This window comes from Oryctolagus cuniculus, chromosome 2, assembly GCF_964237555.1.
Source record: "Oryctolagus cuniculus chromosome 2, mOryCun1.1, whole genome shotgun sequence".
Taxonomy (NCBI): domain Eukaryota; kingdom Metazoa; phylum Chordata; class Mammalia; order Lagomorpha; family Leporidae; genus Oryctolagus; species Oryctolagus cuniculus.
The window spans coordinates 111,412,552-111,425,731 of record NC_091433.1 but is presented as its reverse complement, the minus strand read 5'-3'; positions in this window follow the sequence as shown (position 1 = coordinate 111,425,731).

The following is a 13,180-nucleotide window of genomic DNA, read 5'->3' as shown; positions in this document are numbered from 1 at the left end:
GGGTCACCCTTCCGTTCCCAAACACACTGGCATGTCCACTGTCATGATTATATCTTCCCTCGTCCAGTCCCTCCCAGCCATTTCCCAATTCCATTCCTCATAATAGGTAGACGTAGAATAGTTACCAAGCTGTCCACATCTCCTCCTCTTTCATCTAAAAAGTAGTATGTAACATTTTATGCCCTGAGAGACAGAGAAGGGTGGGGCTTTAAAAAAATCATGGAAAGGGTATACTATGAAAAAACTAAATTGGTTTCAAAAAAATTTGCACCACAATGAACTTATCTTTTGATTTTTCCATTTTTAAAAAAAATATTTTATTTTGAAAGTCAGAGTTACAGAGAGAGGGAGAGACAGAGAGGAATCGTCCATCTGTTGGTTCTCTCCTCAAATGGCCACAATGGCTGTCGCTCCCCCTCTTCGTGGAGGAACGACACAGGACCCTGCGCTGTTCTTTCGTCTGCTCGGCCCTCCCCGGGTTTGCTGCTGGTTCTTCCCGGGTTGGCTACTATCCCTTCCACCTCCGTGGAAGGGCAGTTCCCCCTGGCCACATTCCCCACTTCCGCAGGGGAGCGGCACACCGCCGGCCGGCTCTTCTCTGGGGCTGCACAGGTGTTCCTTCAGCTAGATGTTCCCCTTAGATGTTCCTGGTGCATGCCGTCTCTCTCCTCCTTTATAGTCCTCTTCCACCAATCCCAACTCGGCTGCCCACACGCCGAGCACGCTGCTCTCCTCCAATCAGGAGCAGGTCCTACAGTTTCTTGGTTGAACTGGAGGCAGCTGTGTAGAAGCCTCTTTCTTCTCTCCCAGCGCCATATTGTGGGAGAGCAGATGCATAGAATAAGTCTTAATTCCAGTAACAATATAGTCCGAGTTGCTCCCCACAGTGGGAGAGCAGATGCATAGAATAAGTCTTAATTCCAGTAACAGTATAGTCCGAGTTGCTCCCCACAGATCCCCCTTTCTTTTTATTTTTTGGCGTTGATACGCGCCTGTCTTCGGTGTCCCGCGGCACACACTCTGCTCTGCTTGCTAGAGTTGCCACGGGTTCTTACAAGTCCTATCAATCAGGCAAACCGAATCCGGGTCCTCTCTTCGCCATGTTGTGAGGAGGTTTTTAGGCGCTGATGCGTGCCTGTGTTCGGTGCCCTGCAGCGCATGCTCTGCTCTGCCTGCAGGGGCTTACAAGCCCTATCAGGCAAACCGAATCCAAGCCTTCTCATTGCCATATTGTGGGGAGGCTTATTGGTGTTGATTCGTGCCTATCTTCGGTGACCTGCAGCTCATACTCTGGTCGAGCTGCCTGCTGGTGCTTATCGCCCTAATCAGGCAGACCGAATCCAAGCTCTCTCATTGCTGTGTTGTGGGGAGGCCTTTCTCTATTTCTCTATCTCCGGGCATTCCTATTTCTCCCATTTTACTTTATCTTCCAGCATTCCTATTTCTCTCATTTTACTTCTAAAACTTCTGTTTCTCTTATCCCTGCGGCTTCCCGGCGGCGCTCGCCCCGAGGCTGCTTCTCGGCACCTCGCCCCGCGGCAGCTTCATGGCTCTGCGTGGCTTCCCTGTGCCTCGCCCCACCGGCGGGTTCCCGGCTCTGCGCGCACGCTCCGCGGTCTCCACGCACTTCGCGCCCGCACCACGGCCTCGCGCCAGCCCTGCGTTCCCTATCTATTCACGCCCCGTGCTCTCTCTGCACACGGCGGCTTCCGCGAATGTTTCCGCCACCACCGGCATTCAGTCCAAGTTCCCCGGACTAACCTGGCGAATCCTGGCGGCCCACGTCTCTGCCTCTGGTTCCAGATCTTCGCCTCTTGCTCCCCGGGGTGACTTGAAGAATTCCAAGGTGGCTTATATCTCCGCCTCGGCCTGCACTCGCGGCTTCATCCTCCCTAACATTTCTCTCTACCCGGTATGTTTCCTTAAGTTTTCTTCCAACAATATTCCTCTCATTTCTCCTGGCTACTCCCCACAGTCCGTATCCGAGTCCAAGCCTCCTCCAGGTTTCACTTTCGCTTTCAATCTCCTAGCTTCCCCACCATAGTCCGCATCCGAGTCTATGAAAGCTTTCACTTTCGCTTTCAATCCTAACTTCTTTCCCACAGTCCATATCCGAGTCTATGCCTAGGCTTTCAATAGCTTCTTCCGGCACCTAGGCTCTTTGCTAGTCTCTCTCTCCGGTATTTTCCCATTTCTTCCCGTTTCTTCCCTCCTAGGTTTCCTATCCGTCCTAGGTTTCCTATCCGAGTCACGGCACCATTATGTCGCTCCCCCTCTTCGTGGAGGAACGACACAGGACCCTGCGCTGTTCTTTCGTCTGCTCGGCCCTCCCCGGGTTTGCTGCTGGTTCTTCCCGGGTTGGCTACTATCCCTTCCACCTCCGTGGAAGGGCAGTTCCCCCTGGCCACATTCCCCACTTCCGCAGGGGAGCGGCACACTGCCGGCCGGCTCTTCTCGGGGGCTGCACAGGTGTTCCTTCAGCTAGATGTTCCCCTTAGATGTTCCTGGTGCATGCCGTCTCTCTCCTCCTTTATAGTCCTCTTCCACCAATCCCAACTCGGCTGCCCACACGCCGAGCACGCTGCTCTCCTCCAATCAGGAGCAGGTCCTACAGTTTCTTGGTTGAACTGGAGGCAGCTGTGTAGAAGCCTCTTTCTTCTCTCCCAGCGCCATATTGTGGGAGAGCAGATGCATAGAATAAGTCTTAATTCCAGTAACAATATAGTCCGAGTTGCTCCCCACAGTGGGAGAGCAGATGCATAGAATAAGTCTTAATTCCAGTAACAGTATAGTCCGAGTTGCTCCCCACAGATCCCCCTTTCTTTTTATTTTTTGGCGTTGATACGCGCCTGTCTTCGGTGTCCCGCGGCACACACTCTGCTCTGCTTGCTAGAGTTGCCACGGGTTCTTACAAGTCCTATCAATCAGGCAAACCGAATCCGGGTCCTCTCTTCGCCATGTTGTGAGGAGGTTTTTAGGCGCTGATGCGTGCCTGTGTTCGGTGCCCTGCAGCGCATGCTCTGCTCTGCCTGCAGGGGCTTACAAGCCCTATCAGGCAAACCGAATCCAAGCCTTCTCATTGCCATATTGTGGGGAGGCTTATTGGTGTTGATTCGTACCTATCTTCGGTGACCTGCAGCTCATACTCTGGTCGAGCTGCCTGCTGGTGCTTATCGCCCTAATCAGGCAGACCGAATCCAAGCTCTCTCATTGCTGTGTTGTGGGGAGGCCTTTCTCTATTTCTCTATCTCCGGGCATTCCTATTTCTCCCATTTTACTTTATCTTCCAGCATTCCTATTTCTCTCATTTTACTTCTAAAACTTCTGTTTCTCTTATCCCTGCGGCTTCCCGGCGGCGCTCGCCCCGAGGCTGCTTCTCGGCACCTCGCCCCGCGGCAGCTTCATGGCTCTGCGTGGCTTCCCTGTGCCTCGCCCCACCAGCGGGTTCCCGGCTCTGCGCGCACGCTCCGCGGTCTCCACGCACTTCGCGCCCGCACCACGGCCTCGCGCCAGCCCTGCGTTCCCTATCTATTCACGCCCCGTGCTCTCTCTGCACACGGCGGCTTCCGCGAATGTTTCCGCCACCACCGGCATTCAGTCCAAGTTCCCCGGACTAACCTGGCGAATCCTGGCGGCCCACGTCTCTGCCTCTGGTTCCAGATCTTCGCCTCTTGCTCCCCGGGGTGACTTGAAGAATTCCAAGGTGGCTTATATCTCCGCCTCGGCCTGCACTCGCGGCTTCATCCTCCCTAACATTTCTCTCTACCCGGTATGTTTCCTTAAGTTTTCTTCCAACAATATTCCTCTCATTTCTCCTGGCTACTCCCCACAGTCCGTATCCGAGTCCAAGCCTCCTCCAGGTTTCACTTTCGCTTTCAATCTCCTAGCTTCCCCACCATAGTCCGCATCCGAGTCTATGAAAGCTTTCACTTTCACTTTCAATCCTAACTTCTTTCCCACAGTCCATATCCGAGTCTATGCCTAGGCTTTCAATAGCTTCTTCCGGCACCTAGGCTCTTTGCTAGTCTCTCTCTCCGGTATTTTCCCATTTCTTCCCGTTTCTTCCCTCCTAGGTTTCCTATCCGTCCTAGGTTTCCTATCCGAGTCACGGCACCATTATGTCGCTCCCCCTCTTCGTGGAGGAACGACACAGGACCCTGCGCTGTTCTTTCGTCTGCTCGGCCCTCCCCGGGTTTGCTGCTGGTTCTTCCCGGGTTGGCTACTATCCCTTCCACCTCCGTGGAAGGGCAGTTCCCCCTGGCCACATTCCCCACTTCCGCAGGGGAGCGGCACACTGCCGGCCGGCTCTTCTCGGGGGCTGCACAGGTGTTCCTTCAGCTAGATGTTCCCCTTAGATGTTCCTGGTGCATGCCGTCTCTCTCCTCCTTTATAGTCCTCTTCCACCAATCCCAACTCGGCTGCCCACACGCCGAGCACGCTGCTCTCCTCCAATCAGGAGCAGGTCCTACAGTTTCTTGGTTGAACTGGAGGCAGCTGTGTAGAAGCCTCTTTCTTCTCTCCCAGCGCCATATTGTGGGAGAGCAGATGCATAGAATAAGTCTTAATTCCAGTAACAATATAGTCCGAGTTGCTCCCCACAGTGGGAGAGCAGATGCATAGAATAAGTCTTAATTCCAGTAACAGTATAGTCCGAGTTGCTCCCCACAATGGCCAGGGCTGCTTCTGGGTCTCCCACACGGGTGTAGGGACCCAAGCACTTGGGCCATCTTCCACTGCTTTCCCAGGCCACAGCAGAGAGCTGGATCAGAAGTGGAGCAGCCAGGACACAAACCAGAGCCTATATTGACTCTTTGATTATAAGGGAAAGAATGGGCCTTTAAGAAATGGTGCTGAGGGCCAGTGCTGTGGCGTAGCGGGTAAAGCTGCCTTCTGCAGTGCCAGCATCGCATATGGGCGCCGGTTCAAGTGTCGGCTGCTCCACTTCCAATACAGCTCTCTGTTGTGGCCTGGGAAAGCAGTAGAAGGTGGCCCAAGTCCTTGGGCCCCTGCACCCACGTGGGAGACCCGGAAGAAGCTCCTGGTTCCTGGCTTCGGATCGGTGCAGCTCCAGCCACTGTGGCCATCTGGGGAGTGAACCAGTGGATGGAAGACCTCTCTCTCTCTCTCTCTCTCTCTCTCTCTCTCTGGCTCTCTGTAACTCTGCCTTTCAAATAAATCTTTAAAAAAAAGAAAGAAGGAAATGGTGCTAGGACAACTGGACCACTGTACGCAGAAGAATAAGGTTGACTCCTTCCTTCTACCATACACAAGTTAACCATAAGTGGATCAGAGACCTAAACATATCACCTGAAGTTACAGCACTCTTAAAGACAGCAGAGGAGGAAGTCTTCATGATTGCTGATGAGCTTTGAACACAAACATTTGAAACTTTGAAGTCCAGTCTCTTAGTTCTCTTGTCACTGTACTCTTGGTGTCATGTCTAAGAAGAATTTGCCCAACACAAGGTCACATGTGATTAAACATGATGTTGACTAGGTAATGCATTCCCCGATGCAAAAGGCAAGGATTTAAAAAGAGGCAGTAGGCCGGCGCCGCGGCTCACTAGGCTAATCCTCCACCTTGCGTTGCCGGCACACAGGGTTCTAGTCCCGGTCGGGGCGCCGGATTCTGTCCCGGTTGCCCCTCTTCCAGGCCAGCTCTCTGCTGTGGCCCGGGAGTGCAGTGGAGGATGGCCCAAGTGCTTGGGTCCTGCACCCCATGGGAGACCAGGAGAAGCACCTGGCTCCTGCCATTGGATCAGCGCAGTGCGCCGGCCACAGCGTGCTGGCTGCGATGGCCATTGGAGGGTGAACCAAAGGCAAAGGAAGACCTTTCTCTCTGTCTCTCTCTCTCACTGTCCACTCTGCCTGTCAAAAGAAAAAGAAAAGAAAAAAAAAGAAATAAAAAGAGGCAGTAAAAGCCTCCACTCCATCCCCTACCTCTGAGCCCCACCCCCCAGCATCTGATTGCTGTTATTAGTTTGTTATCCTGGCAGAGTTTGTTCTGCACACATTAACTGAATGCAAATATCTTTTCGCTTTTCTCTTCTTTAGAGAAACAATTTTTTTGCCCCATTAGGGTGGCTGGTGTTTTAACCTGCTTTGTTATGAAAACAGCTTTCTTGAGTTCATTAGAGCTGTTTTCTAACTCATTAATTTCTGCTTTTGCCTTTATTAATTCCCTCCTGCTTTCATGTATTTTTTAATGTGGATTGACGCACTTAATTTATTTGTTCTCAATTTTTATGGATAAGAGCACCTAAGTCTACACATTGTCTCCGAGCACTGCTTTTCCTGGAAATCACTGGTTTTAATATAGCATTTCATGAGTCTTTTTTCCTGTAGAATTCCTGCAGTTTCTTTCACTGTAGGGCTAAAAGAAAAGTTTCTTGTTTTCAGTTTTAATTTCCAAGTCGGGGGAAGTCCGAGGTTTGGATTTGTGTTATTTCCTACTTTTCACTTTTCACCATGACCAAGACATCGCTGTCAACTCCACTTTTTCCAGTTGCCGGAGTTTTTCATTTGCTAACGCAGGGTAAATTTCCACCGATATTCCATGAGCACTGGAATGGATCACAGCCTCTGTTTTTAGGGAACAAGGTCACCTCCCCACATACACACTCGTCTCTCCTTCAGCCCCCATCTGCACCCCTTTGCAAGGTGCTGCTATGAGCCCCCAAGCACCCCTTCCTCCAGGGCTCCCACGTATGCTGCTCTTTGGGCCTTGGGCACCGTCACCTCCATTTCCCTTGCCAGTGCCCCAGAAGAGACCCCTGGGCCAGAAGCCCTCTGCTTGCAGGAAGCTCCCCCAACCAGACGCCTGGTCACACACCCCTCCTCCCTAGGGCACTTGTCTTTCCTGTTCTTGCCTCCCCCCCCCCTTCCCCACAGCGGACAGGCAGGTGACAAAGAGGATGAATAACTTCTTCCAAAGGAGCCGCTTCCTTTTCCTCCTCAGGCCTCTAACAGAACCCCCAGGCCAGCCCGCCTGCCCAGTACCCCGCTTACCCGGGAGGCTCTCGTTCCAGGTGACACGATGTCGCCGTCCCCGTCGTCCAGGGAGGCTCGTGCCAGAAGCCCAGCTCATGAAGGAGCTTGTGCGGGATGATGCCATTGCCCTCTGGAGACAGCGGGTGCCAAGGACGCCACCTGCTGCCCTCCACCGCATACTAAGCCAGAGGAGGCCACAGGGTGAGCTAAGTGGGTGCAGCCAGAGCGCGGATAGCGCAGACCCAGGCCCTTTCGCTCCTGCACATCCTGGGACGGATGAGCACCAGACCGTCCCCATCCTGGGCTCTGGTCCCAGGTCCCTTGACTTTGACCTTCTGTGGAATGGGACTAATGGAACGCCATTCCCAACCTGGGCTGCAGGGAGGAGGCGGGAACCAGCATTCACACGGGCCACAGAGCCGCTCGGGAAGAGAATGGGCCCATGTGGCCAGCCCTCATGCGAGGCTTCCATATACAGCATCTGAGACCCCAGCGAGCTAAGAAGGAGGCGTTGGCGCTACTTTCACCTTGCAGAGAAGGTACAAGAGGCTCAGAGCTGGGGGACGTGCCTGAACCCCCAGGGCCCAAGGCCCTGAACTCACCCCCAAACCACATGGCCTTCCAGGAGGTGATGGCTTCACACAAGGGGCCTAGGCCCCAATTCCCACCCATCCCCCCTCCACCTTCCACACGGCCAGCTCAGCTCAGGCTGGCCAGGGGGACTTCAGACCCAGGAAGGCAGCCTCCAGAATGGGTTTCAGATCGTGGCCTCGTTCATTCCGGGCCAACACAGAAGCAAGAGGGGACACCCCTCCCCCAGGAGCACGGGGATGATGGAGGTGCAGCCCTCCTGACCCCATTAAGGGACAAACCTGCTGTGTGAGAAAAGTTCACACTCGGCAAACGCCTGCTGGATGCCCATGTGGCTGGGCTCACCTGGGGAGACCCCCTGGCTGAACCCCTGGCCAGCTCCCAGCACCGAGCCCCCAGGGCAGGCCTCCAAACTCACAACCCAAGCTGTGCTCCAGATGGACCCCAGCAGGTCCCTGCTCTGCACCTGTGGTCCTGAGAGCCACCAGAGAGTCACCAGATACCTCCCGCCCATCCCCATCAGCTCTTCCCACCAAGGGGCAGAGTCACACTCACCTGCGCTCACCGCACTCACCACACCCACCATACTGGCCACAGAGCAGGACGTGGCCACCCCCAGGCCATCAGCACTCCTGGGCCACTTATTGCAGGCATCTGGCAGCAGTGGGAAGGGATTCTAGGGGAGAAGGCAGCTCAGGGGTGCCCTGGGACTCAGGCCACCCAGGCTTTGTGCCCATGAGGAAGCTGTGCCCCAGGCCACCAGACCTGAGAGATAGGAGAGGTGGGACCTAGGTGCGCGAGGACGAGGGGAGCATTACAAATGGGCTGGCAGTGCAGGGAGGAGCAGGCCAGCTGTGTCATACATGAGATGCAATCCTAGGGTGCGCAGTGAGTTGAACTGCCGCCTCCAACATCAGCATCCCACAGGAGCGCCGCTTTTGAGTCCCGGCTGCTCCTCTTCCCATCCAGCTCCCTGCTAACGCGCCTAGGAAAGCAGCAGAAGGTGGCCCTAGTGCTTGAGTCCCTGTACCCATGCTGGAGACCTGGATGGAGTTCCAGGCTCCTGGCTCTGACCTGGCCCAACCCCGGGGTGTCACAGCCATTCAGGGAGTGAACCAAAGAATGGAAGTGCGCTCTCTCTCTCTCTCTCTGTCCCTCTCTCCGTCCCTCTCTCTCCCTCTCTTCCTCTCTCTTCACTCTGGCTTTCAAATAAATAAAACCAACCAAAACAAAAACAAACAAGAAAGTCCTTTGGTCTGGACCGATACAGGGACTTGCCCCTTATTTTTTTTTTAAGATTTATTTTATTTATTTGAAAGAGTTACAGAGAGAGGTAGATAGAGAGAGAGGTCTTCCATCCACTGGTTCAGTCCCCAGATGGCTGCAATGGCCAGAACTGCATTGATCTGCAGCCAGGAGCCAGGTGATTCTTCCAGATCTCCCACGTGGGTGCAGGGGCCCAAGGACTTGGGCCACCTTCTACTGCTTTCCCAGGCCACAGCAGAGAGCTGGATCAGAAGAGAAGTAGCCATGACTAGAATCGGCACCCAAATGGAATGCCAGTGCTTCAGGCCAGGGCTTTTACCTGCTGCGCCTCAGCGCCGGCCCCAGGACTTGGCCCTAACTGCATCAAGTGATGAACTACAGGTGAGTCCCGAGGAGGCTGGGCCTCCCAGGACACGGAGGGCAGGCAGGCCTCTGCTCCCAGCCCCTAGAGGCTGACTGCCCAGATAGCCTGTGCCTTTAATCTCCATGAAGATCCCCGCAGGCTCCAGCCACACCCTCTGGGCCTCTCCTTAGCACACTGGAGGCTGGAACTGGCAGCAGGAGGGCTGGCAGCCAGCATACCTGGCAAGGAGAGCAGGCCCAGACCCCGGGCCAGAGGCCACCTGTGCTCGCATGGTGGAGCCCCTCTGGTGACTGGCAAGCACAGAGGAGGACGGGTCCCAGTGAGGCAAGGCATCCTGATTGCAGGCTCAGCGTCACCAACTCCCCCCCCCCCTTGAAATTCAGCTCCTCCAGCCTCTACCTGGAGCTACAACCCTTCCCCAACCACCTCCACCTGCAGCCCCCGCCCTGGCCCAGCCCAGCCGGAGCCTCCTGGTCCTTAGTCCAGCACCTCTTAGGCTGAAGCGGATTAAAGGGTGGCGAGGGGATACACTGGCAAGTGTGGCTCTGCTGAGCTCCCCTCCCACCACCAGGGGGCAGAAGAAGATGCAGAAAGTGCCCCTGGCTGGCTGAGGCTCAGGCACCTTTGGGATCTCATCCTTTAGCTGGGGAGACCCCTTTTGCTGTGCCTGCCCTGTACTCAGACATGGGAAAAGCTGCCTGAGACCCTGAGTTGTCCCCAGTGTATCTATAGAAAGAGAAAAATCACAACATTTTCTATCTTTATAAAAATTGCTATTTATTGCCAGCGCTGTGGCACAGCAGGTTAAGCCACCGTCTGTAGCACCAGCATCCCATACGAGCACCTGTTAGAGTCCTGGCCGCTGCACTTCTGATCCAGCTCCCTGATAGTGGGCCTGCCTTTCAAATAGATAAATAAATCTTTAAAATTTTTTCTATATATTTTTATTTTATTGGAAAGACAAAGGAACAGAGAAACAAAGATGTCCTATCCACTGGTCCACTCCCCAAATGCCCACAACAGCCAGGGCTGGGCCAAACCAAAGCCAGGAGCCCAGAACCCCATCCAGGTCTCCCAGGTGGGTGACAGGGAGCCAAGTACCTGAGTGACCACCTGCTGCCCCCCAGGGTGCGCATCAGCAGGGAGCTGGGGCAGAAGCTGAGGAGCTGGGACTCAGAGCAGACCCTCTGATAGGGGACACGGGCGTTCCAAGCAGCGTCTTAACCGCTGAGTCAAACACCAGTTCCACAGATTCTTTTTTTTTTTTAAAGATTTATTTTATTTATTTGAAAGACAGAGTTACAGAGAGGTAGAGACAGAGAAAGAGGTCTTCCATCCGCTGGTTCACTCTCCAGATGGCTACAACAGCTGGAGCTGTGCCAATCCGAAGCCAGGAGCCAGGAGCTTCTTCCAGGTCTCCCATGTGGGTGCAGGGGCCCAAGGACTTGGGCCATCTTCTCCTGCCTTCCCAGGCTATAGCAGAGAGCTGGATTGGAAGTGGAGCAGCCAGGACTAGAACCAGCGCCCATATGGGATGCCGGCACTGCAGGCCAGGGTGTTAACCCGCTGCACCACAGAACCGGCCCCCACAATGTTCTTTTAAACAGTTTTTATTTCACTAGGCATACAGAAAAGTGCCCAGCACAGGTGAAGGTTTCCGTGGCATTCACAAACTGAATGCACCCCCGAGAAGCCTCCTGCATGGGCAGGGTGGCACCTCTGGGTGCTCAGACCCTCACAAGGACACTGCCCCCTGCAGTCCCCACAGCAGCTTGGCATGATCGGTGAGGGTTCACGCCCATTTCACAGACTCGGAAACCAAAGCTCCTTACCCATCTTCTTCCGCCTCGGACTACCTCTCGGCTTCACAGCCCAGTCACCTGGGAGCCCCACCTGGACTGAAACCCGGGTGGAGGAACATGTCAGTGCCAGAGAGGCTTGAACCCAGCCCCCATCACCAATGCCCAGGCTGCCACCTCCGGGTGTAGGGGCTGCTTGGCGTAGCTGCCATGCATGGAATGCGGCATTTCCCAAGACAGAGACCGGAGCACAGGGAGGTCGTGAGGAAGGCAGATGACGTGTATGACGTTCGTCACTTGTCTGTGCTCATCGTGTCACCGTGGATAGAAATGTCAACTCACCACCTTGAACACCTTAAACACATCGGATTTTGCTTGTCGATGATCCCTCAGTGAAGTTGGGAAAATGGGGGGTTGCGGGACAGCTGGTTATACTGCCACACCTGCGACGCTGGCAGCCCACGAGTGCTGCTCCACTTCTGATCCAGCTCCCTGTTAATGCACCCAACTGGGAGACCCAGGTGAAGCTGCAGATAGAAGATTGATCTCTCGGGGCTGGTGCTATGGCACAGCGGGTTAAGCTGCTGCTGCAGTGACAGCAGCCCATACGGGCACGAGTTCGAGTCCTGGCTGCTCTACTTCTGATCCAGCTAGCAGAGGATAGTCCAAGTGCTTGGGCCCCTGCCACCCACACAGGAGACCCAGATGAAGCTCCTGGGTTTCTGGCTTCAGCCTGGTCCAGCCCTGGCTGTTGTGGCCATTTGGGGAGTTAACCAATGGATGGAAGATCTCTCTCTCTCTCTCTCTCCCTGTAACTCTTTCTTTCTTTCTTTCTTTCTTTCTTTCTTTCTTTCTTTCTTTCTTTCTTTCTTTCTTTCTTTCTTTCTTTCTTTCTTTCTTTCTTTCTCCCCCCCCCCCCGACAGGCTGAGTGGATAGTGAGAGAGAGAGACAGAGAGAAAGGTCTTCCTTTTGCCGTTGGTTCACCCTCCAATGGCTGCCACGGCTGGCGCGCTGCGGCCGGCGCACCGCGCTGATCCTAAGGCAGGAGCCAGGTGCTTCTCCTGGTCTCCCATGGGGTGCAGGGCCCAAGCACTTGAGCCATCCTCCACTGCACTCCCGGGCCGCAGCAGGGAGCTGGCCTGGAAGAGGGGCAACCGGGACAGAATCCAGCGCCCCAACCAGGACTAGAACCTGATGTGCGGGCGCCGCTAGGTGGAGGATTAGCCTGGTGAGCCGTGGCGCCGGCCTCTGACTTTCAAATAAATAAACATTTTTAAAAATTCTCTCTTGGGGCATTGTGGCGTAGCAGGTAAAGCCATCGCCTGTGGTGCCGGCATCCTATATGGGCACTGATTTGAGTCCCGGCTGCTCCACTTCCAATCCAGCTCTGTGCTGTAGCCTGGGAAAGCAGTGGAAGATGGCCCAAGTCCTTGGGCCCCTGCACCCACTTGGGAGACTTGGAGGAAGCTCCTGGCTCCTGGCTTCGGATTGGCACAGCTCCAGCTGTTGTAGCCATCTGGAGAGTGAACCAGCATATGGAAGATCTCTCTCTCTCTCTCTTTCTCTCTCTCTCTGCCTCTCTGTAGCTCTGCCTTTCAAATAAATAAATCATTTTAAAAAAAAGTCTCTTTCCACCCCCTCCCATAGCTCTTTCAAATAAAAATAAAGATTAAAATAGGACCCATCCAAAAACATACAGAGCTGACCACTTAAAATGAATATACAGCAAAATCTGAAAAAAGGATAATAAATAATCACTTCTTAAAAGTTTATTTGAGGGGGATGGCGCTGTGGAGCAGTAGGTTAATCCTCCCCCCTGCAGCGCCGGCATCCCATATGGGTGCCGGTTCTAGTCCCAGCTGCTCCTCTTCCAGTCCAGCTCTCTGCTATGGCCTGGGATAGCAGTGGAAAATGACCCAAGTCCTTGGGCCCCTGCACCCATGTGGGAGACTGGAGGAAGCCCTTGGCTCCTGGCTTTGGACTGGCGCAGCTCCGGCCGTTGCGGCCATTTGGGGAGTGAACCAGCGGACAGAAGACCTTTCTCTCTGTCTCTCCCTCTCACTGTCTATAACTCTAACTTTCAAATAAATAAATAAAATCTTTTTAAAAAAAAGTTTATTTGAATGGCAGAGTTCCAGGGATGAGAGGGAGAAAGAGAGATATTGTATCT